This window comes from Periophthalmus magnuspinnatus, chromosome 9, assembly GCF_009829125.3.
Source record: "Periophthalmus magnuspinnatus isolate fPerMag1 chromosome 9, fPerMag1.2.pri, whole genome shotgun sequence".
Lineage (NCBI taxonomy): Eukaryota > Metazoa > Chordata > Actinopteri > Gobiiformes > Gobiidae > Periophthalmus > Periophthalmus magnuspinnatus.
The window spans coordinates 15,941,584-15,968,986 of record NC_047134.1 but is presented as its reverse complement, the minus strand read 5'-3'; the positions used below and the strand labels follow the sequence as shown (position 1 = coordinate 15,968,986).

At 38.1% G+C, this 27,403-nt stretch overlaps 1 protein-coding gene across 1 annotated transcript in view; it reads left to right on the top strand.

Moving 5' to 3' along the window:
- The window catches only part of gapvd1 (GTPase activating protein and VPS9 domains 1), a 227,208-nt gene extending 203,596 nt beyond the window's left edge, over nt 1–23,612 (top strand). The window contains exon 10 of the mRNA XM_055224509.1: nt 23,603–23,612. The gene's annotated coding sequence lies outside the window, so the exon portion shown is untranslated. The remainder of the gene's footprint in view (nt 1–23,602) is intronic.
- The last annotated feature ends 3,791 nt before the right edge of the window (nt 23,613–27,403 follow it).

Below are 27,403 nucleotides of genomic sequence, written 5' to 3'. Positions count from 1 at the left end.
TGTAGTGCTGCTGTTTGACAGGAGACTTTGAGTGGGGTCATATTGTTCGGGGGTTCGCTTACCACATGTTGGACAACCTTTAAGGGTCACATGTCGGGAAATAAGTGTCTGTGCATGAGCGTAAAAATGACTTCACCACAGCCGGGCGATGCTCCGACAGTGTTACGGCTCATATCAAAGTTCTCCCTCGCAGTGACATGACATCATCCAATAAAAATGCATAAAGGGCTGTAACCACGGCTACATGGAAGAATGCCATTGTGTCCTCAAGGCAATAGATTCTGAACAGTTAAAGCATGTAGAGAGTTTAGAGGGGCCGGTTTTATTACTATGACAGTACTGGACTTGTCTATATAGAGACAAAAAGGTGACACCACAAACTCAAGTTACCGGTCGGATTTGTGGAGATACACCTGCAACTGAATAAATGCAAGATAAATAATTTTAATGCCATACTGTGAACATTTTAGGCAAAGCAATAACATCTGCATGGAGAAAGATGACAGACTAACAGAAGCTGACAGAAAAACTGAATTAAATTGGTTACATTTGCTAATAATACTGTTAATAGTATGTATATTTGAACATGAAATACTCATGCTGAAATAGTTAATTTACCACCTTTTTGTTTGCTTTGTGTTGCTTTAATTTGAGTTTTGGTACAGCCCACTTGTGAATATCTTAAAATAATATTGTTTAAAGCAAAAAAGAATCTGCAAAAGTACCGAGGAGCTGAAATACGTGTAGGGGATGTCCAAAATCGATGAGTGTCAAAGTCTTTTTGAATTTATTAAGAAGAAAAGGGCAAAGGCTGTGGCCCCACTTCAGAGAGTCAAACCCATTTACACTGCCATAATTACATTTGTATTTACATTAGGGACACTCCAAGTTGGATTTGTCATTTCTCATCTATTTTCCCACCTTCATTCTCTTCATCGAGCGTCCGAAAAATCATTACCCGCCTTTTGTCGTTTAGCATGTCCTAGCACGCCACAATAATGCCAGAGTCATGTAATGAATGTCAAAACTATTCCTATCAGATATTGTGAAATATGGTTTCTGAAGAGGCGTTCAAAGACATAATATGATAATTTGATTTCTCAGATAGGCTGAACGGAAATGCCTTGTCTGGACATTTTGAAAAGCAGAATCCATTACTTCTTCTTAATTCACTGTGGCATAAATTAAAGGATTTCTGCAGGCCATTAACTCATCCATTAATACCCAGGGTCAAGATTATTGAGGCTCAGGGTAAAGCAATATGAAGGGCTATTTCTTCAAGATGTGTCAAGCTCTGATTACACTGGGGTTCTCCATCCGCTGCCATTCATTGTAAAATTATCTTGCGTCTTCTTGCCTCAGATAAACAGCAGGGAAGATAATAGTCACATGGGTAAGTAATCCTGTTGCAAAAATTAATTTCCATTTCATTTGTTTTGTTATGTTTCGGGCAATTTCAAGGCCGGGCTTGATTGTTTCCGAGTGATATGGAGTGTAGGAGAGCAAGGGGGGAAGAAAGAGCAGAAAGGAGGAGTAAAATTAGGTTGGTGTCAGCACAAAAATGAAAGCCACTGAGCTATTTTTAATTTTCGAGTGTGCATGTGATGATGAAGAGGGCACCGCATGCACAGGACTATGGAGATGTAAAGGAGGGAGAGAAGAAGAGGAGGCTCAAAAACTAATGGCAGTCCCGTTTCTACCTCCATAGAACTAATGCACTTGTCCTAATTTGTAGCCACCATTTGAAAAAAGTGTGGGTCAATGGAGACGTATTGGGCTATGAGTACACAGGTGCACACAGTTAAATATGCAATTGCAAATATATAGTTTAAAATACAGTTATATACTTGTTATTAATTTTAGCAGTTATTTTGACAAAACTAGGGCTGTGCAATTAGTCGAATTTTAATTAAAATTGAGATTAAGTTATGTTTATTTGTCAGATCTTTTTAATCAAGAGGTTTACAGTCAGCCCCCTGTCAGCAGATTTCAGACTTTGAAGGAAAAAAATTGCCTTTTTTGTTTTAAAGTCTGTGATTGATCGATGGGAAGGAAAAAACAAAAAACAAAAACATGATTAGCTTTTTGTCATATCAGTTAACTATAGTCAGAACTATCTACATTTATCCAGAACAGACCAAATGAGTACAATGAGATTCAAAATAGGATTTAATAGCTTCAAATTTTAGATTACATTTAAAATTCATTCAAAAAATGACTTCCTCATGTATGCCCCGAGTTTTTTTATTCATTTTTTTGTAATGTTCTTGAATAAATAATAATCAAAGTGCAGCTATACATGTCTAATTGTTTTGTCAATAAAAATGTAAAATAATAATAATAATGCAGTATGAGCTATCTGAGCCTGAGGTATCTTATTTGAATACAGTCCTATGTTTGCAAGAGACGATGGGGCTGGGTTCCTGTAACACATGTCCCCCAAAGCACAGTTTATTTCCTGCCTTTTGTTCAGGTGCTCTCCAGCTCTGCACTGATTTGGGCGAAGATGAAATTAGGGCAAATAAAAATCGTATTAAAAGAATATTACAGCCTAACAGCCATTAGTCTGTGGCGTCCTGTCACGTTTTGATGGATTCCTCACTTAGTTCAATGAATGGTCTAATGACATTGATAAAATCGCAGGCAACTAAATAGAAAAGCCTGCCACTGATGCACATATGATACATATGCACGCGGCAAATTCATTTAGCATGTTTACAGTTATTTATTTACTTTTTTCTTTCTAAACTGAAATACAAAACAGTGGGATTGCTGTATACATTCAAGTCTAGATCTTGTGAGTGATGCAGAGGAAAATTAAACTTCAGTGTAGATTAAACTAGGAGTAAAATGTACAAATAAAACATACCAATTTTGAGGCACTATTGTAACAACAAAAATCTTGATAAACCATTTAAACCTGAACTAGACGAGCACTTTTAAACATATTTTAGTTTTATTTAGTAACAAAGCATAACGCAAAATTGTTATCATTTTAATTTAGAAAAGATTTCATGAATCTATAAAGACAAATCCATTTACATTACATTTGCAATAGATAAGGGACGCACACCTATAGAAACCAGCAGATCCCTATATCCCCTGTTGGATTTTGAGCTGCCACTCTCTGACACACTAAGCAGAATTAATTTGAAACGCGGGGACTTCCTTATTCCTGCTTCCTCGTGTAGCTTCCAAACTGTTCCTGACACACATGCACAATAGATGAGCCAGTCCGGATGCTCTCAGACTAGGAATTTAAAGCCAATCCTTACAAGTGGTGGACTCCTGTGCACTGCAAAAATCTTTCGGTATTCACTGTAACCTCTTTGCTATTTCATCCTCGCTCAACTATTTTTCTACTTTGGGAAAAACACTTTCTATCACTGTCAGGGTGAAAACTACGTGGCAGTGGATTAGCTGTCTGCCTCTGCTCCACAGTTGTACCGCAGTGGCAATAAAACACACACATCTCCAGTTCCCTACCTTTACGTATAGTTTGAAAGGCGCTCAGGGAATTCGATTTATTTTGTTTCATAATTTTAGTCGACAATGGCTCCCTTTGTGATGGATCTTGTGACCGGGTGGGTTACAACAGAGAATTTACAGTGATAGTTTAAATTTATTGGACAAAAGCAAAAGGATTTCTTAATAAGAGCAGGCATTGTGTGTTTTAAAGCATTGTAAAAGGATTGTGGATCAGACTATAAAATAATATATGTGAGGATAGATATAGGATGCTTTGAATGAAAGGATATCTCCAATTTTATACAGATCCATTTCCCTAATTACCATTGGAATTACTCTGAAAATATTTGTTCAGCCCCTTTTTATGGTGTCATTTGGTTATGGTAAAGAGTCAATTTAGTATGAATTTGAAACAGCATTATTTGATCATTTAGTAACATGGAGTTTGAATGTTGTTTATTTTTACAGTGCACAGTGAACTCTGTGTTGTCTTTAAAGCTGCTAATAAGAGCCAGCAACATGACAGAGCAAAAAGATATGAAACCATTCCATCTATTTAATTAAGACAGCTTATAGTGGCACCCGGTTCCAGGGTGTTTAAGCTAATTACTGTATTAATTACAACATTAATTAAATGACATAATTGCCTTTCAAAACAATGACTCTGGTATCCTCAGTAAGGTAAAGGGTTAATCTACTGTGGAACCAGGCATGCATTATTTACATGCTCCAATGAATAATACATTTAGGAAGTGCTCTTATAAATTTACCGGCGCAAAGAAAAGCAAAGCTTAGCGCCTAAAGAAGGGCTGATTTGAATATGTGTTTTAAATGAAGATTTGTGTGAATTATGGTCACACCACAGGCACATGGGCGAGGTGTGGATCTTTGTGTGTGCTGCCTCCAACAGATAGGGACAAAATGATTACAAGATATTAGAGAGGATCAGGATCAGTGCGTAGATCCAGGAGGGATTCTGTATTTTCAGATTTGGAATGAAAACATGGATTTCTCTCACTTTTTTATCATTAGGCATGGCTCAGTGGAACTAAGCATGAGACTAATTCTGAATTTGAGTGTCCTATCCTGTTATCCACTGTTATATTTTTTATTTGTGGAAAATAGTGTAAGTAAGTATAAGTAGTAGTAAGTATGAACAGTATAAAATGATGATTATATAAAAATATGATTTTACATGCTCCATACTGCATAAACAAAACATGTAAGCAGAGGCACTCATACCGTGCCAAAAACAGGTTCAGTTGCCACAGCCCAAACCTACAAAGAAAAAAAAAATCACATTGGAGTGTGACGAGTGACTAATCAAGGCGAGCGAAAGCGTGCTGCAATAAATTAGAGCGGTGTGAAATAAACCACACAAACAGACTGATGATAATAAATGTAAATTATTTCTGGGGAGAAATGTTCCTGCTACATGAGTAATACCAACCATCAGGAAGGAGTCTTCCTTAACATTAATTACAGAAAATGACAAGTGAGCTGACAAGTAGGAAGGCTCATTATCTGAAAACATATTCACAACTTCGCAATTTGCGCAAGATGGACTCCAGCTAAATTAATCTCCTTTCTTTGCATGAGCCCCTTCTAATTTTCATGTTATTAACAGGTTTGCAGTATCACTCAGTGCTTGTCACCCTAATCAGGTTTTTCGGCGTGTTCGGGAAAGCGTGGTGTCATTTGGAAAGGATCAGGCCTCATAATGTGCTCTCCATCACGCTGCTGAATCTACAAGGTTGCTTTTAATAAGGTTCCTTAATCATTTCTCCTTTTTGTTCAACTTTTGGCCTGACTGCCTTCTATTATCACTTCTTCCATTGGAGAGGCACCATTAGCAGAGAGGCCGGCATATCTCTGGGACAAGGGGCATAGGACAAAAGACACATTGGGTCATTAAACAATTAAACCATCATGTAAGCCTTCATACAGTAAACATGATTATACATTATTATGGAGATTTCACACAGAGGGAAATGTATGTGAAGTGTTTATGATCTCATGTGGCTTAATCAAAATATAAATTAGAACAATATTTGACAAAAATGGTATACGTACTGTTCATTTTCGCAGGCTTGGGACCAACCAAACACTGCACATTGATGCATTATGCTTCACTATGTTTTACAATTGTGTTTTTATGCTAATTCAGCTGCACTTGAGTAACCATAGTAATAATATTCCACATAGTGCTTCAAGCATGTTAGATTATTGTCTGCTCCCAAATCCCTGCGATTCCCTTACGTATGCATCTGTGAACTGTGCACACCAGCAATATAACAATTGTAGATAATGCTGGGACTTTGGTGTGGTTTTGAATTAATAAATCAAAATATATAGAATTTATGCATGTCCGAAATGTAATCTGCAAACGTGTCGTATTGAAAAGGTGGGTTTAATTCACGCGATAGCTGGAGCAGAAATGCAATAAGTCATGCAAAATTAGTTCAGAGAGAATAAGTTTCAGGGGAAGAAGAAGCCAAATGTTATGAAGGAGTCCATAATGGCAGAGGCAGCTTTATCTGCTCTCCTCTCTCTCACACTCCCTAATTACATTTCACAGATTGTACCACAATAGCTGCTGGTAGTAACCTTTAGTGGATGGGCTTTTCAATAATGCAAAGTACACATTTTCATATCTATTTTTTCCCACTGTGCTCCCCATTTATTAATTTGCTGAACACAATAAAACAAAGACTCGACTTAATGTGCTCCTTTGCTCAAAAGGCGTCGGACAAGATAAAAATACAAAGGCGTCTTTCTGTAATGAGGAATGGGCCCTGCATGCAAACCCAATCATGTCCAACGCATCAGGTTTGGAAGGCCATTTGGTTAGTCACTGTAAAATTCTATTGTTTATCGAACTTATTCTTTATGTATTTATCTTCCTACTGTAAATTATTCATGTGCTTTGCGACAGTTGCCTCTGTAAACACATACAAAGCCCTGCATCCTGTGGAGATATTTTCAAAGCGTGTATTTTGTAGAAATCTGTTCAGTTACATGTATGTACAGTATTTGGTAATACTGCATACAGACATTAATGGACATATTTAGGTATAGCGTCATTTTGTCCCATACAAGTTGATATTTTAGAATTGCAAAAGATACATCTCTTTTTTGCTATTGTCTTTTCCCTTCCAGAGCTGTATAATACTGGCCCAGGACACTTTAATTCAAGCACCTCTCTTTTGTCTATGCTTGGGATCAGCACAAACACTACACTGGCTTGCGTTCCTTGAATAGGCTATAATTCTTAAATATAAAATGTGGAGCTGTTGATCTCACAGTCTATCCTCATACCACAAATAAGCTGAACCAAATCATTGGTGGCAGCTGCTACAAGGGCTTCTTAATTGAATGATTATTGTATTAAATACTGGCTTTTAATGGAGCGTGCACCTCAGCAATTCTTTTCGCTTAAAGGAGCTGAACTCTGGGCAGGTCCTCGCCGCCGCCAGCGCTGTTTTTGCTTCCAACTGAGTGGTCAGTGTTGGTGTGAAGTCAGCCTTGCACCTGCACTAGCACCACTTCTACTGTAAAACATTTAGGTTTCACATATACTATGTTACAGAAAGTCACAAACACTTGGCTGTGTTTTCCACTTGGCTTCAAAGTATTTTAACACATTCACAGCACAGACGGCTTCCTGTCTCTTTCTTTTTACAAGTCTAATAACTCCTAATAGTACAAATCAGAGCAGCTTCCTTAATCCGGTGGTATTTTGTCTGTGATAGGATCAATATTTGCCAGAGCAGTTTCCTTATCCTCACAATGTGATGAAATATTGGCTGTATGAAAGAGGCGATAATGTTATCCACAGTCTTTCCAAAGCCAAGCACGATCCCAGATTAGAGGAGCGTTTATCAAAGACTCAGTGTTGGCTGAGATTACATTTAACCTGACATCACACAGATAGGAGCCCAGATGATCAAACAGGACGGGAGCTACCGTCAGTACACACACTGTCACCCATTTTCTTCACTAAAATCAGATCTTTTAGCTGCCAATATCACATTCAAATCCCAAATTCCTGTTAGTGGTGGGTGGCCATCAGCGCTAGGCCTTAGGCAGGGTACACCCAAATATTAGCCTTTTTCATTTTTCATTCTTTCATTTTGACAAAGACAGTAAATGTAGATTTTGAACTATCAGTATAGATATAATGCATCCAGTTGTAATACATCATAAGCTTGAATGTTACAAATATTTGATGGTAGTTTAACAGCTTTAACAGAACACAAATATACATGTGGAAAGTGTGTAAATTCAGCCACAGAGGGCCACAAACACACAGTGTACTGACTTGAGTGTCAAAGCGTCAAAATCCCCACAGGCTTGAGAGCAGATGATTTGCTTCAATGATTTCTACAATAACATTGCTATGATGGTTTTGGTGTGACTTTGTAAAAGACCCATTGGTCTTGACATGGAATTCTTTAATTGAGTTCAGTTATTACGCTTTTATACACTCGTGTCACTACACACTCAGTGGTTTCAGAGCACTACCTGAACTTTGGGCTGGCTCTCTCTGCTCCTCTCCAAAGCCATCCTCATGCATCTCTGTCAGTACGAGACACAGTCGGAGTTAAGTGCACAGAGTTGTCCAGGCTCAGTGGACGCCCGATGGGGAAATGCTCGGATGCAGAGAAACCTGCCTGAAATTAAATTCTCCACTTGGCTGACTTGGGTGACTGGTCCTGGTCCGCTGGCCTGTTCCTTCATTATTCCTGCCTGATAACTGACTGAACGGATGTCTTGTCTGTTTAATGCCAGCTCAGCTGCTTCATGGGAGGAACGGGCTTGTCACTCTCTGCTATAACACTCTGTATTACCATCTACACTTCATTTATTTGCCTCAGATTTGGTTCGCCCGTCAAGCCACCAGTCGCCCCCTCCAAAGACACATGCAATTCTCTACCGCTCAACCTACAGCATCTTTTAGGAAACAATTCAAAATAACCTGTCGAAAAATTTCATTAAAATGTCATTTAGATGTCACCCCAATGATTTAGATTGGAACCAATAAAGGTGACCTTAATTGTAGTTTCTTCCAACACCCGTAGTGTTGCTCTTACTGGGAGCAGATTATAACATTTTTTTGCGTTCTCCTACACAAGCAGAGTAAATGCCTGTAGTCCCCAGACGCTTGAGATGAGCATTTACGAGCCTTGAGTTAAAGGTGCCTACATGAGGGCACTGCATGATGGGACGCTGTGATATGGAAACACAGCCAGGCAGCCTCTGTCAAAGACATTCCTCGCACTTGACCCTGTAGCACTTCCTCCCCTGCACCCTTTTCTTTGTGGCATTTACAGAATTAAAATGAATATATCCCATGGTAATGCACTGCTGGAGTATACTAATCATAACTCACTGCTTTAGTGCAGGCTTTTAAGTGCACATGACAGTGTAAGCTAATCAATGCTAAACACTGTTGTCTTACTGAAACACATGGTGCACCCGGCCTCATGTATGACCTGCTTCAAACATGAACATGAGAATAGTAATAAGCAGTACAGAAATAAGTATTTGCAGGCTATAAAACATCCCACGCCCCCTCCTTCTGCGTAACCACAAAGCCGATAGCATTGTGGGACAAAATGCTTTCCAATTTGACAATTGATTGCCTTTTGAGCTATTTGTTGGTTGATATTATAATTGGTATAATTTTTCACAAGTACATGAGTGTCATGGCATGATGGGCTTTGTGGATCTTGGTAATGCAAAGGCCCATAGTTCAACCTTTAGGATCAATAATGTATTAAAACCAAGAGCTTATTGAAATAATAGAAGGATTTTCAGCAGGAGAGGAGAAGGCACAGGATAGAAAAATGTGCCAAAGACAAAGTACTGGATTCTATGCCAGGCCTTCGATGTTAAGTGCATTGTTTTGTCGCCAGCGCTTGAGAAGGACAGAGAAAGTGGAAGTGATGTGAGAACTCAGGGTTATTGACGTAATGTGTGAACAGAATAAAGCAGCACTTGATCATGTTAGGAACTGTAAAAGCAAACGTGTGAACGCAAACTGTTCACTTTTCTTGCTTGGCTCACAGCATGTTGATAAAGAATAGCACACACACATTGTGCTCATGCAGTTTACTTATAACCTACATACAGTATCACTCTGGGTCATTTTGAGCCTAAAACAGCCGTAAACAAATTCTACACACATTTTATTATTACTTATTACCGTCTTTTTATATCTTATTTCTTGCCAAAAAATTCTAAATAAATGCCCTGGTTGGCATGAGTGTATGACAAAATGTGATACTGTATAATATTGTACAGTAAACACAATGATTTTGGTCAAATAAAACTTAAACCACAAACCATCTTTTCAAAAATGTTGCTTGTTTATCCTGAAGTACTAAAGTAGTTTCAAACCTTTTTACCATAAACCACCATTAGTACTATTGATGTCCACCTTATTTGTCAATGTAATGATTTGTTATGGTGCTAAAGAAAACTGTATTTAATATGAGTGTGGCCTGTATGTCCTTCCTGTAAAAGTAAATGAACTGTTGATTCATATTTGGGACAAAAGAGCAGTGTTAAGAAACTGACATTAGCATGTTTTCAAGGCAAGGCTCTACCAGGTCCCGCCTAAAGCCCATAGTTGGAGGCAAAGTAAACACATTACCATCTCAGTTCAATCTGAAACAACTACTTCTCCTCAGGCCATCATTTACGCTGGTGTGTACCGTGCTCTTTGCTGCCATGCTTTTATTCAGCTTGTGTGTTTTGACAGTGTTTGAGCCAGTAACGGCGTGTGTGAGGTGTCAGGTGAAGACTATATGTGACAGATTTGGAGGGGAAATCAAGAGAAGACAAACAGGCAGCTAAATGCCTGGGAAACGTCTGGGCGCTCCCACACAAGGCGATAAGTGCCGCTGACGTGGACATGACAAGCTCACAACACTAAACCCCAGGACATACACTCCCACTAGACTGGACACAATCTCTTCACTGTAAGCGCTAAACAGCTTCTTACACAAGAATTAACAAGAAATACTGACTTCTCCAACTTCAAGCAGCCATCTTTCTACTGTACGCTCTTTGATGTTCCCCTGTTTCAGCGCGGGGTTTGATCTCAGTTTGATTTCCTGTGGCATATCTGATACATATTATGAAAGCAATACAAGCACATAGGGAGACAGGGTGCCTCCAAACTTGAACTGTTGCCGAGATACCTGAAGAATGAAATGACACCAGTAACATCTCCTTTGTGCGAAAAATAAAAGAAAAAAGTCTGCCTCTCAAAAGTCACACATGTAAATTGAGTATTTTTTCAGAGGAGTATTGGTTGCTTTTCAAAGTTGTTATGGTGATACACTGTCATAGGAGTTTGACAGAGGAAAAAGAATAGCGTTCTTTCATTTGAGAACATCACAGACACGGCTCCTCTGAAGAACAGGATCTACAGTCAAACGTGGAGACAAAAGGGAAAGGGAAATTAATGCTATTGAGCTATGGGGTTTTTAAAATGCTTTTGCAGAATATTCACTCGACAAAAGGTTATACTGTAATAATAAGACATTAAGTTAACAAGTGTTTTTTCACTCTAGTCAAGATTTACTCAAATATTTTCTAGCAATATTGACTTGATGGCATTTTTAATTCTGGACAGACATTACAAAAATAAAAATATAGAATAAGACGTTGAATAGTTAATGTTATCCTCAATAAATGGTAGTGATTGTATGAGTTCCAAGAAGAATTTGTATGAAATATAAGTAATTTATACATGTTATTTTGTCAATCAATCAATAATGAATGGCCTCTATTCAGTCTGTTTTCATAGGGTGACTAATGGTCTGTAGTAGCTGTCTGTATATACATTCTCAAAGGCTTGCTCAATGGAGAAGTCTCAGACCTCTAAACATTCATACCATTACCCATAAGTACAGGTCTATCTTAATGCAAGTAAACGCCAAATCTTCTTCACCCTCCACCTCACCATTTCTGATGTAGCCAGATGAAAAACAGCTGCACATCTCGGTCTCTAGCGTCTGCTCAGAATTGTGTCGGCCGAATGAGAATTGGGGTAAAACATTTGAATTACAGACCTCAGCTATGACGCCCGGCCTCCTGGACTGCCACATCATGAATATATATTGCATTATGAAGATGTGATGACATTTAGAGCGACCACATTTAACCCTCTCCTCTTGTGCCTCTCGTGGGCTGTGTTTCTCTTCTCCCTCTTAATGCATTTTGCAGTGAGGGGATGCATCTTAAAAGATTCAGTGAGAAATGTCAGAGCGAGCCAAAGACACCGCTTCCAGAGCTGGGGTCATTTTCCGACTGGAGATTCACATCCAAGGGTGATCTATCCTTCACAGGGCCCATCCCCCACTGTTTGTCTGCTGAGTCCATAATCGCATACAATCTGCCTTTTGCTCCAAATGTTTCTGCTGGTTTATCCCCATGTATATATGCAACAGCACTGTGCGCCCATATGTTATTTATTTATTTACTTTACTTTAATTATATGCTTCTGAGGAGGGGTGAGCATTATTGACAAAAAATCCTAATATGTTCCTGGAGTATTCCGATAATGGCATTCAGACAATATTATGTCAATCTAACAGAAATGTCCCACAATATGTCTTTAAATTTGTTAGTTGAGGTTTAAAGGGGCCATGTAACTTTGACTTTTATAGGCTTTTATCCATGTGTTCCCCCAATTACTAACTCTCACAATGTTGTACTTGGATTGATTCATAAATGTTTGAGTAATGTCCTGAATTTGAGGCTTGATTGCTTAGAAAATTCCTGTTTTCACCTGCCCCCATCCCCACCCACAGCTCTGTTCTTACACACAAACTGTATAAAGGAGTAGACTAAGGGAGTGTGGCATCACCCATAGCATTCAGCTCCAGACAAATGAAGCTCATCGAGGTTAGCAGTTACAGGGGAGAATTTGGAGCCGAGTTCCATATTTGGAATTCTGACCGTGGGTATCATCGGGACCAAAGAGCCAATCCAGAGCGAGGCTGCTGAAGGTAACGCCTCTTGCCTCCCACACCTCTGGTTTAGTGCTGAGCGGGTGCAGGTCCTTAGCAATGCTGTCAATCAAACCTGTTGTTAATTCTAGCGGGAGCAACCTTTGGGAAAGAAGGCCCCTGATTTGTCTGTTATTAATGTTCATAACTTGATTTACGGACACAGTAGTAAAATAAAAACAGGATCATGTAGAGTGGGTTAATATGAACATTTTAAGACCAAATGACGAGGCTCACTGCAGCAGTTACAGAGAGAGGGACAACATTTTTTCAATGTAAAGTGGTTAAGAGCCTGGTGTGCGCTCATGCTCATTTCCTGTTTGGAACGGCGCAGCTAGCAAGTTAGCTATGTCCATTTATATATACAGTCTATGACTTACAATAATGCAATAATTCAAAAAGATTCAGATACCAGGTCATACATAGGGTTCAATAATGCCCTGTAAAAACTGAAATGCCACTATAAAGGGAAGGCCCTTTTGATATTAAATTGTTTTGGATCAATACAAGGGTTTACAATGAACAAAATGTAACAATAAGGATCTACGGATGTTATAATTTAATACTAAATACCCCCAAAAGGATATGTCTCCTTTATGCACCAGACAAATATAAAACAAACAAAAGTGCAGAAACATCACTTGTATCCTTATTTAGCAGTTTATAACATATACTCGCTATTCAAATTTTGCACATTTTCAAAACAACATTCATCTTAATGTTTGACAATGAATGACATATCCAATGTAGCAACTTCAAACATAAAAGCTGGTTTCTACATAATGATCTGTGCATTTAAATCAGTATTCTCAGGCCAATCAGTGACAGCACAAACAATAAACAATCTATTTCATAATGTTCTTTATCCATTCACCAACTGCACAAATATGGGTCCCTCATTCATTTCTACACACATAAGTGCAGAGTATAGGAGAGCTAGCCTAGCCTACCGCAGAGCTACTTGACCAAGCCGGGCAGCGTCTCTCCACCTCATTACCAGATGCAAATGAAAGGGGTACACATGTTTAATATTTAGTGGCAGCAGAAATGTCAGGCTGGCACGAGACGGAATTAAACAGCACTGTCAGCGCAAGTGAACTCAAGGCTTTCTCAGCTATTTCACTTCATATTGAGTTACTGTCACCATTTATTTCGGGGCGGCTGGACGACGGGAGTGAAAATGTTCTGTGATGTCTTTAAGAGCAGAGGAGGAATCAAGGAGGAAGTGTGAAGGGTATTGTCCTGATGAGCCGTGGGATTTCAAGCTTATTGTCAAAAACAAATATTATAAGATTATAAAAGTTTTACATATTGTTCTGAGATTTAAAAAGCGCTGTGTTTTATTAATAAAGGAAACTATGATGCCCCCCACCCCATAGTGCATGTTCTATAAACAAGCTGGATTATATTAGCTTAACAAAATCATAGTTTGTTGCTAACTCTATTGGCACACACATATAGAGGCTTTTATGGGTATTTCAAATTAATTCTACAAAAAATGTAAAGAACCCTTTTTCACGACCTTTTTTTGTGCAACTCTTTTAATTTGAGACATTTTAACAAGCCCCGCAGTGACTTTCCACTACAAATTTACTGTGTCAAAAAATTCAAATAAATGACTTAACATGTCTATAGTGCTAGTTTAATAATTATGTAACTGTCCCATCTTTTTAACCATTAGAATCATATTTTTGTCAGGAAATTCAGAAAATGACAATTATTTCTTTTGACCTAAATCCCTTAACCCCAGAGCTCGTCCTGCTGTGTGTATGTCACATGAGTTTCTTCTGGTTTTGTGTAACTGTCTTTTTAAATGTGTGATTTTTCCTGCCACACCACAGGACACCCTTTGGATTACAGCGTGAAACTGCTTATATAAAGGTATCATTTTGTTAAATAATGTACATGAATCCCTTTATGCCAACATCTTTATGAACTATCTCCGACACAAGAGACTGTAGAAAAGTGTCACAGTCGCACAGCAGAACATTTTAGTGGTTTTTGAAATGAAACGGAACTTCATAGTAAAACTGAAATTTATAGAATATACATTTGTGTACAGTTGAGTTTTGGAGGAAGAAAAATGTTATTTAAAAAGTAATTTAAAGTGATAAAAAATGAGTGTCATGTCAAGTACCCATATACTGCTTGAAAAGGACAGCTTGAATATCATATAAAGGCAACAACTGACATTACAGTCTACACCACAAAATGCATGGGACAGAATTATTCAACAAACACTATGCCACCATATTCTCAACAAAATCTATAGGAAACACTAAAAGCAGATCAATGCTCATCTAACTTGAGAGGTGAGAGAAAGTCACAAACACTGATCAACCATAAATACTAACACATGACTGGCCAGACTACATTTTAGCACATTTAAAGTGAGAGACTACAGTGTTTTCTCTTAATTTCCTTCCTCTACTATTTTCAGCATAACAAAAAAATTAAAAAGTAAAATACAAATACAACTTAATACAAGCTGAGAATGCTAAACGCTAACTGGAGGAAAAGTGCTTGAAATGGAACAGAATACAAGAGTAGCCTCACACCTCTGTCCCCTGAGCATGCTAAACTAATCCACATTATCTTTGCTGTGACCATTATGTCATCCAGACAGCACCAAAAAATGTTCTACAACAATGGTTGTATGCAGATGTTGTTTTTAAATTTGCCTTCACACTAGCACTGATTATCAGACCTAAAGTCTGTTAATGCACATTCTAATCAAGAAGGCAGAGAACATTGAGAAGACTGGGACCCACAGGGAACCAATTATCCACCGTACACAAGGCTGTGCTATATCTGAACGCAAAAGAAGTGTGCAAAAATGAAGACAGTGAAAAACGTAAATCCACAGAGTTAAATAAAGAGTTTAGATTAGCGAAAGTGAAATGAGTGATCGATATAGAGTTCAGGTGTACTGCAAGTGCTTTTCACAGCTCAGTCATATACGTATCCTGCAACACAGTTATGAGACAGAATGGTTTCTCAACCTCAACCCTGACTGAAAAAGAATTGGTCCAAGATGGCGGACACACTAAGATGAGTCAGCCTTGACAAGTCTTAAAAGTAGTTGAATTTTAATAAATGGAAGGCATTTTAGTGCTCTAAAGTCTGTGTGAACAGAAGATTAGAAAGTTTTGCTGTGGACAGGCAGTCAATGAACTCCCACTGCCTCCACTAAAAAAATAGAAGCGTTTCATTATTCCAAGGTGAGGGCTTTAAAACAGCATTTTAAATGTTACCCCGCTGTTCGAGATCATGAAAACCTTTAATTTCATGCAAATGAACAGCGAGGAGCACGGCGCTTAATGTAAACGAATGCGCCTTTTGTACTGAGTGCTGAAGTGAGCTGGAGAGAGAGGCCAGCAAGAAAATTCCCAAGGATTCTTTAATTGCTATCTGAAATTATGTAAATCCCTGTGCTAGCCCGGGTGCAATTATCCAGCGCCTCTTGCTGCCAGCTTTACTAATGTCTAACAAAATATCGGTGGCTGACATTTAGACGTCGTAATGCAAATGAGAATTAATTTTTCTTCCAAGACAAAGGGCAGTGGAAAGATCACACCATTTTATACAATAAAGGGTGAAAAAAGTCGGGTTTGCGAGATGACAAAAAAAAATGTTGATCGAGAAATGAGCCCGAAATGAAGCCCATTTTTATATCAGCGCATGCTACAGAATAATTCCCTTATTCTCTGCTATTAATCTATTTCTATGGCCACAGAGAGGTACGCTGTGAGCCCAAGACATTCATTTAGGGGCAGAATTAATTGCGACGTGTGTCTCATTTTTAGTAATGATATGGGAAATCCTAGCTGCTCCCCATTGTTCCAACACACTGCTGCTATGGCTCTGATGCTGGACTGTTTGGGTCACACTTTTCCATTCATCTCCCCAGGTACAGAGATGGATGTGGGGCCAGCCTCTGCAGCCTGAGAGACTCCCCTGTGTGGAGCTCCCAACACCTGTCCTGCTGTGCGAGTCTTCACCAGGCCAAGGAGGAGCGTAGCCTCTCCACACAACGCTCCAAATAACCACACACTCTTCTGGGACACAAGGGACCGACTTCTGGTGACTGCAGATTGGCCTCCCAAACCTTCACTTCCAAGGCTAAAATCAAATTGCAAAGTGCTGATGTGGGGAAACAGAGTGTGGACTTAGTGTAAAAGACTCTGCATCAACACATGATGCACCAACAAGTGTCAGGTGACAAGAGATTATTCTACTGGAATTTGTTCAATGCAGCACAAATAGTAAAAACTTGTGTGCGCATCAGCATGATATAAAATGAAATTTTTAGTAAAATATGGCCGTCTAAGAATAGTAGCATTATAAGCCATAAGACCATACATACATAAACATTGTCAAGAAAGGTACTAGCTGACTAAACACAAGATGTTTTAGGAAACTGCCAGTCGCCTGGCTCTATAACAATCCAAACAGGTTCCTTTGGTCTTTCACACACTATTTTGGATTGATTATCATATTATCATAAGTTAATTTTTATATTGTCAGTCGTTTATTTTTATACCTTGACATGTTTCAATTGGTCACTTCCTTCAGTCTCAGGAGAATCACATGACACATGTTAGAGCCTAGAACAAAAACACTAGACATTGTATTAACAATGTGGCCATTAACATAATTATCACAAGCATAAAAGGCTTTGAGTATATAAGCAATATGCTTTGAATATAAACATTTATGAATACCTAAAAAAATTCACCCAAGATCACCTTTTATTTTGTCTCTGAGATGGCCTGTCTAACAGAGAGCTTTATCGCGCATACTAATATTAGCTGTGGCTCTGCTTCTACTGCTAATGTGCTATGTTTGTAGTATTTACTATTGTCTCCCCCTATCTCCCTCCTTGTGCCTCCTCATCACCAGTCTCCTAACCTCCATCTTCTGTGGGCCTCCACCAGCAGCATCCATCAGAGTGCTGTCATGGTAGAGAGGCTTTGATGCTTGGTCCTGATGCGGCCATCAAGGCCCTCCATCTAACACGAGCCGACACATCATAATAACAGTAAGAGGCCCTTCCTGTCCAGTGTCATGCTTGGACAGATTAGTTCCCCTCCACAAAACCGAGGTAATTTGCTTTTGGCGAAACACATTTGTAGATGGTATTCTTTCAGGTTAACTAGTTCATGAGAAGAGATGAGACACTTGCTGCACACTGTTTTCCTTGGTATGATGCTATTATTCCTTTAAGTGCCATTTAAAAGACCAGCCCCACTGATTTTCTATCAGTGTATTTATTTTCTCCTTAATACAAATCTCCTCAGATATTTATTCTCTGCAATAAACGTAGAAGCAAGTGAACTTACAGTCCCAGTCAGAAACAAGCCTGGAGAAATGGACCACAAACAATAACCACAAATTGGTCATTTGGATATTGACTTGGTTTCCCAAAATACAGTAAAAAAAGAAGAAAAAAATTTAACTAAAACTAGAAGCACACGGAGAGCACAACATTACAGTGATAAGAAATAATGCCAAGATATCCAACTTTTCATGGGTAAATTCGTATCTTATTGAGCCACAATACCTCATTATAAAACTGTTCTGTTAGTTGGTGAAGTTAAGGGCTTTTGGTCTGTATTTTTTAAAATGGTTAATAATCTAAACCTGCTGAATCTTTACATTTCATAATTCCATATACATTTATTTTTCTCAAAATTTCTATTCATTTAAGTAACAATAAAAAAACAGCAAAGTACATTTGAACACACTTTCGGCAGTATGTTTCATGCCCCACTAAAACCTTTGCACAGTTCTTGCACATCCTTTCCTATACAGATTGCTAGTGTCAGTCCAGAGCAACATTATTTTTACTTATATGGCCGCCCATGTTAAATCACCCACTATAGAGGAGATGACCACTGAGGGACAAGTCGGTAAAGCATAGTTGTTTTATGGCTGTCATTATTTTCATACTGAATTATTGGGGGGCTGACTTAGGGATACAGTAGGTAAGAGTTTGAATATGTCGGCGCTTTAATGGCACATAAATCCATCTATAACCCTGATGTCAACACTGGCATGTCACAAATTTGCTTTGAGCTTCACAAACATATTTTTAAAAGATGTTCCCCTACACTAGACACAGGTTCTTTGATAAATATATGCACAAATTAAAAGAATATATGCAGAGGTGCCTGTCTGTCGAGCTAATATCTGTATTATTTTTTATTAATCACAGCAGAATCTTAAATATGAATGGCCTGTGCACTATGTCTTTCCACATTTGCTGCATGATCATATTTCATAAACAGTGCATTTGAATTTTTATGTACAGAGTATGCAATATTCATGATAAACTGAATATGTAAATAGGTAACCTTTATTTATGAGGCCCTGCCACACTGGTGCTCTTAACTATTTCTTATGGTGAGAAGATGGATGGACAAAAATGTTTGTTAGGGGAATGCGTGTGGCTGCCAGTGATGGATAATTAGCAGCTTCATCTGTATCTGGTGAAAGGCATATTTCTTTGCAGGCAGTTTATGAGACTGGAGACACATACTATTTATATGCACAGTCCAAAAGTAAGAACAGTATTAACTACAAGATGTGTTTGCACTTGTTCAGAATGCAGCGGTGCTGTGCAGAACGTCTGCAGTGGTATTTAAATGAATCGCAGAGAGAGGCCAGCACTAGTCAGCCCTGTATCTTTTGCACACACATTTAATCCAAATGCTCCATTGCATTACATTTCCTGTAAGTGCCTGAATTACCCGTCCCGTTCTGAACAGTCCTTTTTTCTTATTGTTTAGAGAGCAGTTAGAGAGCCTGGGATGCTCCAAATACCATTTTACATCCACTTATGGAAATCCATTGTTCCCTGAACATTTTCACATACAAACCAATATATGCTTTTCTAAGAGGTCTAAGACCTCAATTACATCAAAGGCAGTTTGTCCCGCTGCTGCTGCAGCTGAAGGCTCAGACAACTGTGTCAATGCTACCCCCTTGTGACCACTGCAGCAAAGACATGGCAGAGCTGGAGACAGAGCTACAAGAATCTTAACACAAATCACATTTTTAATCATTTTGGAGGAAATAAAAATAGAAATGTGACTTTATTCAACCAAAGATTTATCTTTGATGTTTATCTGTATATGCCTGGACCTTTCTGTTGTCTTTTTAAAGTAAAACTATCTGACATCTTCAGTGTGAGCAACAAAGCCTTAAATAAAAAGATGAAAAGAAAATCTCAAATCTTCTACTTTCACATTGTGTTTTGAGGCATGTCACGGCTGCACCTATGTGCTCCCTTCATTAAAGCACATGTCTGTGGAGCTGCTGACACACAGACAGAGCCTGTCAGAGCCACGGGAGGAAGATTTGGGGGGCACTCCTCATGCCATCCTTGTCCCAACTAGAGAAAAGCATGCAACCTTTTATAGTATGGACTTGAAAAGACATAATTAGACACAGAGATGTATAATTGTGCAGCGCTGCATGGTTCCCTGTCACACGAGGAGAGAGGAGAGGCAGCCTGTGAAGTGCAGTTTGCCATGGGCCCACACTTTTATTTCCAAGTTCGCTCTGTCTTCAAAGACCCTCTCAGACAGGAGGAAGTTGGAGCACTCGAAATATTTCAAGTACCGTTAAAGCATTCACAAACTTCAAGGTATATTAACAATCAGATGCACTAATTCAGTAATTTTAGACAAACAGACCATTTCACAGCAACTGTACATTTATACAACAATTTTGTAGTCTCTGCTCCAATTTCCCTGGCTTAAATTTGATGCAATTCTAAGAAAACAACTTCATCAACCCACTGACCCCATTCTGCATCGCACATGATATTTTATAGCTGTCGTGCTCTCACTTTAGCAGCTTAACTCTGCACCTGACTGTATACAGTCCGCTCTCATTAATAGTCGGAGCAGAGTGAGCCTTCTACACACTACACGCCGGCAAAACAATGCAGTGACTTCAAAGGCGAAAAAAAGAAATGGCGTTTGAATTATTCTCTGCCTGACCCGGGTCCGTGTATGTAAACATGTGACCCTAATACCACGCTACACCACTGTTATTTATGTCATATAATCATTCCCACTCCCCCGGGACACACTCGCAGCACATACAAACATGACCAAAATACATATTTAGATTTATTTGTCTGCAACTGTCCAATAAAACATATCCTTTTGCATTTCCATCTCTGGGCTGGGGTCCCAGTGGGAGTTGGTTGGCTGAGAAATGTTGTGCTTTCAAGCTTCAGGGGAACGGCGATGTGAGCAATGTTCAGGGTTGGGAAAAGAAAATAAATAAAAAAGTGCTCCGTCCATTGCCTAAGTGTTGTACTATAAAGAGAGAGGAGCATTCAGAAAGTCTCGGAGGGTTTTAGCCCAAATGTGGAACGTGGGTGCAATCTTCATATGTATACACAGGAGACGCAAGAGGATCGGCATCTCTACTCACTCTGTCTCCTGTGCCTGCCTTTTTTTTTCAAGAGTTGCTATCGGCTCACGCTTTTACTTAGCTTTTTTTTTTTTTTTACATAATGACAATATAAACTTGATAGTAAGTTTTGATAACATTCATTTTTAATTCATAATGCACTGTAAATAATACTCAGCAATATAATGCAGAGTTTTGAAATAAAGAATATATATATAAACTACACCTCAGCCTCATGCCTTTGTTTGAATGTTATGGTTTCAGAGATTGAGAAAAGTTGATAATAATGAAAAGTATTTAATATCTACATATATTTTTTAAAACCAGTATATACAATTTCTCAGAATGTATTTTTTGGATGTGTTCTACCTCTGCTGGTTGACAATGGAGTTTTTACAGAAAGAACAGTCTTACTTGAGAACACATTATAAACTTCCGTGTTGATGTAATCCTCTTAAGTTACGTAAAACGACCTACCACTACACAGAACTGCTTAAACTCCATGCAACCATTAGCGTTTTCCATCATGGCCATTTCAAAATCCTCTAAGTAGGTTGCAGATATGTCATTGCTATTACTGAAATCAAGCACCCAACTTTGTAATGAAAAGTGCATTGTTAAAATTGTGGAATCTTTTATGATGTGCTTATGAAGGAACGAGGGAAGACTTTGAGTGGTGAAAGCTGTGCCCTTCTGTGCACTGTGGATACCATGGCCAGATGTTTTAGGGTGTTAGTGGTAAAGGGGACCTCCTCTCCATAGGCATACTCATAAATGAATATCCATAAAGGGGTTATCCTAGGCTCTCTGGCTTTTTACGGAATTGTGTGGTGTGGCGAACGGGACAATGGGTCTTTCCATAAAAATTCAATAAATCCTGCATTTTCTCAATGACTTTGGAAAAATACCAGGAGGGTAAGATGGGAAAAATGGTCCGTGATTGTGAGTTATTGAAAACTTCCATTATTTTAATATGCAAGTGTGAGTACAATAAGCTGCAATTATATTTTAAAACCTAAATTTATAGAAGGTACAAAAATACACTTTATTCCCTAAATTATAAAATCTGTCAATGGAGAATCGAGTTCGCAGCCATGACAACACAACACACACAAGCAGTACAAGTCTTAAAGTCGTGAACAAAATAATCCCTTTTTTTGAATGAAGCCAAACACTAAATCAAATGTGTGACTTATTGATGAATACACACAGGGTAACTTCTCTGACTCATTGCTGGAAGTTTAAACTCTGACCCAAACAGTCTGAAAATATATTACACAAGTATTTTATTAAGGTGTGTGTGGTATAATTCTTGGGGCATATGTGAACAAATTAGCAGCTAAATGTACCGCATATGCACACACACACATTTACAGCATGTTTGGTATAAAATTGAATCCATGACTAAACGGTCCTTTCCCTCAGGTAATAGTGCCTTTTAGTGAGTTCAATTCCTTACAGTTCAATCTCTTTGTTAGTTAATACATTTCTATTATACTATTACTATAACTGAATTAAACCAATAATGCAGTGCAGCTTTTCTATGGCTAACACAAGTGCAATTTAGATATTTTAATGTATATAAAAAGCAAAAGAGGCTATAATTCTGACTGTATTCAAGTGTAAAGTAGGTCATTAAATCATATAGCTTTAGCTGTCAGAAATAAAACCCATGTAAAAGCTGCCTAGTCTTTAAGTAAATGATAGCTTCTATTCATATGTGGCTTCGTCAAAACTGAGCAGTTCACTCAATGGGCAAGTTGTGTTTTTACAATCAACACATTTCTGTAATTGAGTATTTGTTTGGAATATTAATTAGCCTGGTTCTGATATATAGGCCTGTCATGATAACACATTTTTAGGTGGGATATATTGCTAGACAATAACGATCATATTGAAACTAAACCATAAAGCAGAATTATCCCCCAAAAAGTATTCTAAATGTACAAAACTGTTAAAAAAATATGAACAGCATTACATAAATTACAAAAATGCAACAGTTAAGTAGTTAGTTTGCATCATAGAAGTTCATAATTCAAACATTCTGTGTCTCAAATCTCATCGTGGTACAGAAAATTTACCAAATATTTCCCACTAGTACAAAGAAAAAGTCTCCACGATAAATACTGACCCCCAAAAACGACTGTTCCATCTGTTATGTATTGAACAATGAGTCGATATCGTAATTATTGTGACAGGCCTACTGATATAGATCAAAATCACTCTACTTGATACTTTTTATACTAACTCGGCATCCATCGATTAGTAACCCTAATTTCAGCAAGAAGAACCTCAAAACAGAACCTTTCTACGTAGAGCTCTTTACACCCCCTGCTGGCCGTTCACTTCTCTCCTTAATCTTGATACTCTCTCAGTATGACACAAGTAACTATGGTAACTTCACACAATAAGGACAGATACATTCCCACCAGATTAATGAATATGCCATTTGCGATTATGCCTTTGACAGTATCTGATTCAGAAATATTTCTTGTTGCTTGGGTGACGGGGCTTGGCAGCTGGTCTCTCCACTCGAATATTGGTTTCTCTGACTTTGTGTAATTATCAATGATCAAGAGGAATTATAATCTGTGGTTAACAGCATTGTGCTCCTCGATGACCCTGATAGATGGTCAATTATAGTGATCAGGTCGAGGCTGTTATTGGATTTAAAGTGGCAGTGATGGGCCCTTTTGCCCCACTGCGGGTAATTATCACATTTATGCATGATTTAAGGCGACAGTGTATAACAAGAAAGACTGGACTTAAATTGAATTATTTTCTTATCTATGTATTTATGCAAGAGTTAACAACGCATGGCTATGGCTGGAATAATGTAATGAGGCTGAATTAGTGTGATAGCCACGAGTGAGACAAGAGGACAATTCTCCCACTCTGAGGCAGACCAGAGTCAAAATGAGATCATGTGTGATTGACATTAAAATCAAGAGAAATTTATTATTTTTTTCAATGTATGTGGTCATGTATTCCTGGCTCTTATAGAAGATTTTTTTTTTTTTTTTTTTTGTGATGTTTTTTTTTATTTTTTTTATTCACACTTGTTTAACACACAAACCCTGCATATTTAGACTGAGTTCTTCTCTCAAACAGAAAACACTCTGTTCCACCTTGTGATGTCATGTGGTAATACAGGAAGCGCTCCACTGTGTTTTTAAACGTCATACACCTTCACTAGAAATATTTGGACCATTTAAACCCTAGAATTGCCCATCTGTATTGAACAAAATGTAAAAGGTAGTTGTTAATATGAAAACTCCCACTACATGACATCACAAGGTGGAACAGAGTGTTTTGAGCTGTGGAGATGTAGACACAGTAATAATAAAGGATTGTTCAGATGTGTGAATGAAACAAAACATAACTCTGGGTATGATTTTGAGGAGGTTTAAAGCTCACAAGAGTCAATTTTGTGTATAATAATAAGTATTTTGTATAGTTTGTGTAAATACTAACCTTAGTGTTCCTTCAAAAGTATCGGTAACACTTTAAAATACGGTCCGGGACTTACGGTGGTAGTTAGTAGATACTTGACTAGTAGTTACGGTGGTACTTACAGTGGTAGTTTGTGGTACTTACAGTGGTACTTATAGTGGTACTTACAGTGGTACTTATAGTGGTACTTACAGTGGTAGTTTGTGGTACTTACAGCGGTACTTATAGTGGTACTTACAGTGGTACTTACAGTGGTACTTACAGTGGTACCAGAAGTGATACTTAGACTAATAACTACTGGTACTAGTACTGGTACTTACTGCAAAATCATATGAAGTGAATGGTATTAAAGAATATGGTGTTATTAGGCATATGAATCATTGATTTCATTATACGTTCATAGAAAATACACAAGACAAAACACTGTGAAAACACAAACACTTTATTATGACAAATTTCACATTAATACGACAATCAGATTTAAAAGAAATTTCCAATAATGACAATAACAAATAAATGACACGTTTTAAATGAACATGACAGTGATACATACTGTAAAATATCAATACTTTAACTGCTATTTTAAAGCGAGACATTATGGTACTTGCACTATTAATTACTGGTACTTACTGTAGTTTATACTGGTAATTACTAGTACTTTCCGTGGTACTTACTGCTGTATGTACTGGTAATTACCATAATAGTTACTATGGTAATTACCAGTACATACAGCAGTAAGTACCACGGAAAGTACTAGTAATACTATTTATACTGGTAATTACTAGTACTTTCCGTGGTACTTACTGCTGTATGTACTGGTAATTACCATAATAGTTACTATGGTAATTACCAGAACATACAGCAGTAAGTACCACGGAAAGTACTAGTAATTACCAGTATAAACTACAGTAAGTACCAGTAATTAATAGTGCAAGTACCATAATGTCTCGCTTTAAAATAGCAGTTAAAGTATTGATATTTTACAGTATGTATCACTGTCATGTTCATTTAAAACATGTCATTTATTTGTTATTGTCATTATTGGAAATTTCTTTTAAATCTGATTGTCGTATTAATGTGAAATTTGTCATAATAAAGTGTTTGTGTTTTCACAGTGTTTTGTCTTGTGTATTTTCTATGAACGTATAATGAAATCAAAGATTCATATGCCTAATAACACCATATTCTTTAATACCATTCACTTCATATGATTTTGCAGTAAGTACCAGTACTAGTACCAGTAGTTATTAGTCTAAGTATCACTTCTGGTACCACTATAAGTACCACTGTAAGTACCACTGTAAGTACCACTGTAAGTACCACTATAAGTACCGCTGTAAGTACCACAAACTACCACTGTAAGTACCACTGTAAGTACCACTGTAAGTACCACTGTAAGTACCACTATAGGTACCACTGTAAGTACCACAAACTACCACTGTAAGTACCACCGTAACTACCAGTCAAGTATCTACTAACTACCACCGTAAGTACTGGTAAGTCCCGGACCGTATTTTAAAGTGTTACCAAAGTATCATGAATATATTTCCCAGTAGTGACCCAGCAGTTTCTCATGTTGCTGTGTGCCTCTGTTTAAATGTTTATATAGTTTTGGCTGATGCATTCTTGTACATGTTGCCAACAGCATAAGATTTTCTGACGGTCAGTCCTGAGCTCTACAGGAAACATGCCAATAGACCTACACTCCTCAATTTTATTTGTCAATATTTCCTTTCCTCTTTCATCCCAGCCCCGTTATTGTGGCTGTGAGCTCCAGCAGGTGCAGACAGCTCTCAGACAGTCCACTCTCCTAAAGCCTCAGCTCCTGTGGTAAAGCCCAATACATCAGGGCCTTGTTTATTTACTTTTTCCACATGCCAGAAAAGGTCAGAGTCGGATGATTATACTGCATGGCTCGAGAAGAACTCAATAAAAGCCACGCAATGAAAACAATATCATCCATATTTTAAACAGCTGGCACCAGGCGGAGGGGGGCGTACACTAGGGTGCCAATTATTCCACTTCTCAGGGTTCTGCAGCACACCACGGCTACTCAGGTGTTCCTCAAATACAACAATTATTTCAAAGACTTGGCTAGAAAATGATTGATACTACTGGTCAGTCTAATAGCCTGAATTTACATACATGTTTAGTTTGATAATCACAAGCCACTAGCAGTTTCTAATGGTAAAAACGCACATTTAAATTCTGCTGTTTTTCTGGCAGAGAGTAGTGCTGGTTTGTTTTCCCTCCATGGACTTATTAAAGTCAGTGCAGCACACACTCTGCTCTATAATCCTGATGTATTATTAATCATGTCTTTCTCTGGAACTCCAAAAAAACTTCTCTTTGTGATTTTTTTAAGAGAAAGTGCACTGAATTTCAAATCGGGCAGGTCGAGGGTGACACGACACTTTATTTTCTGCTCCTGAATCCATAGTATAAACAATGGCAGTATGTGAGTATGTGCGCCGGGCTGTGGAAGAATGTACAGCTTGTCTTTGTACAGTGTAACACAACACAACAACACAACAACGTGGCTATTTTCACATACAGTGCCGTCATAAACTCTGACATATATTTGTGTTGTATGTAAACTGACAGCTCTGGAAATATGATGCATAAACAAGAATTCTCCTCGAGTGCATGTGTCAGACTGCCCTGCACTTGACTCCATTAGATTGTCATGTCCACAAAAGTAGAACTCTAATAACTGTTTCACTTCCCATCCGGTGCGTTTATTTTATATTTTGATTAGTATTTTGATTTTTGTATGTACCAAAGTCAATACACAGTAAATACACAGATAGGCCTGTCATGATATCAAATTTTGAAGTTCGATATATTGCTGAAGTAAATACAGACTAGAAACTAATTTATGCCACTGACACAATAACCCAAGAGCATATTTAAACCACAAAAATTATTCTAAATGTGTAATATTGTAAAAAAAATCATGAGCTGCAATAAATATACAGCAGAATGAAACACTTTAGTAGTTAGTTTGCATCTGTAATGAGTCATAGAAG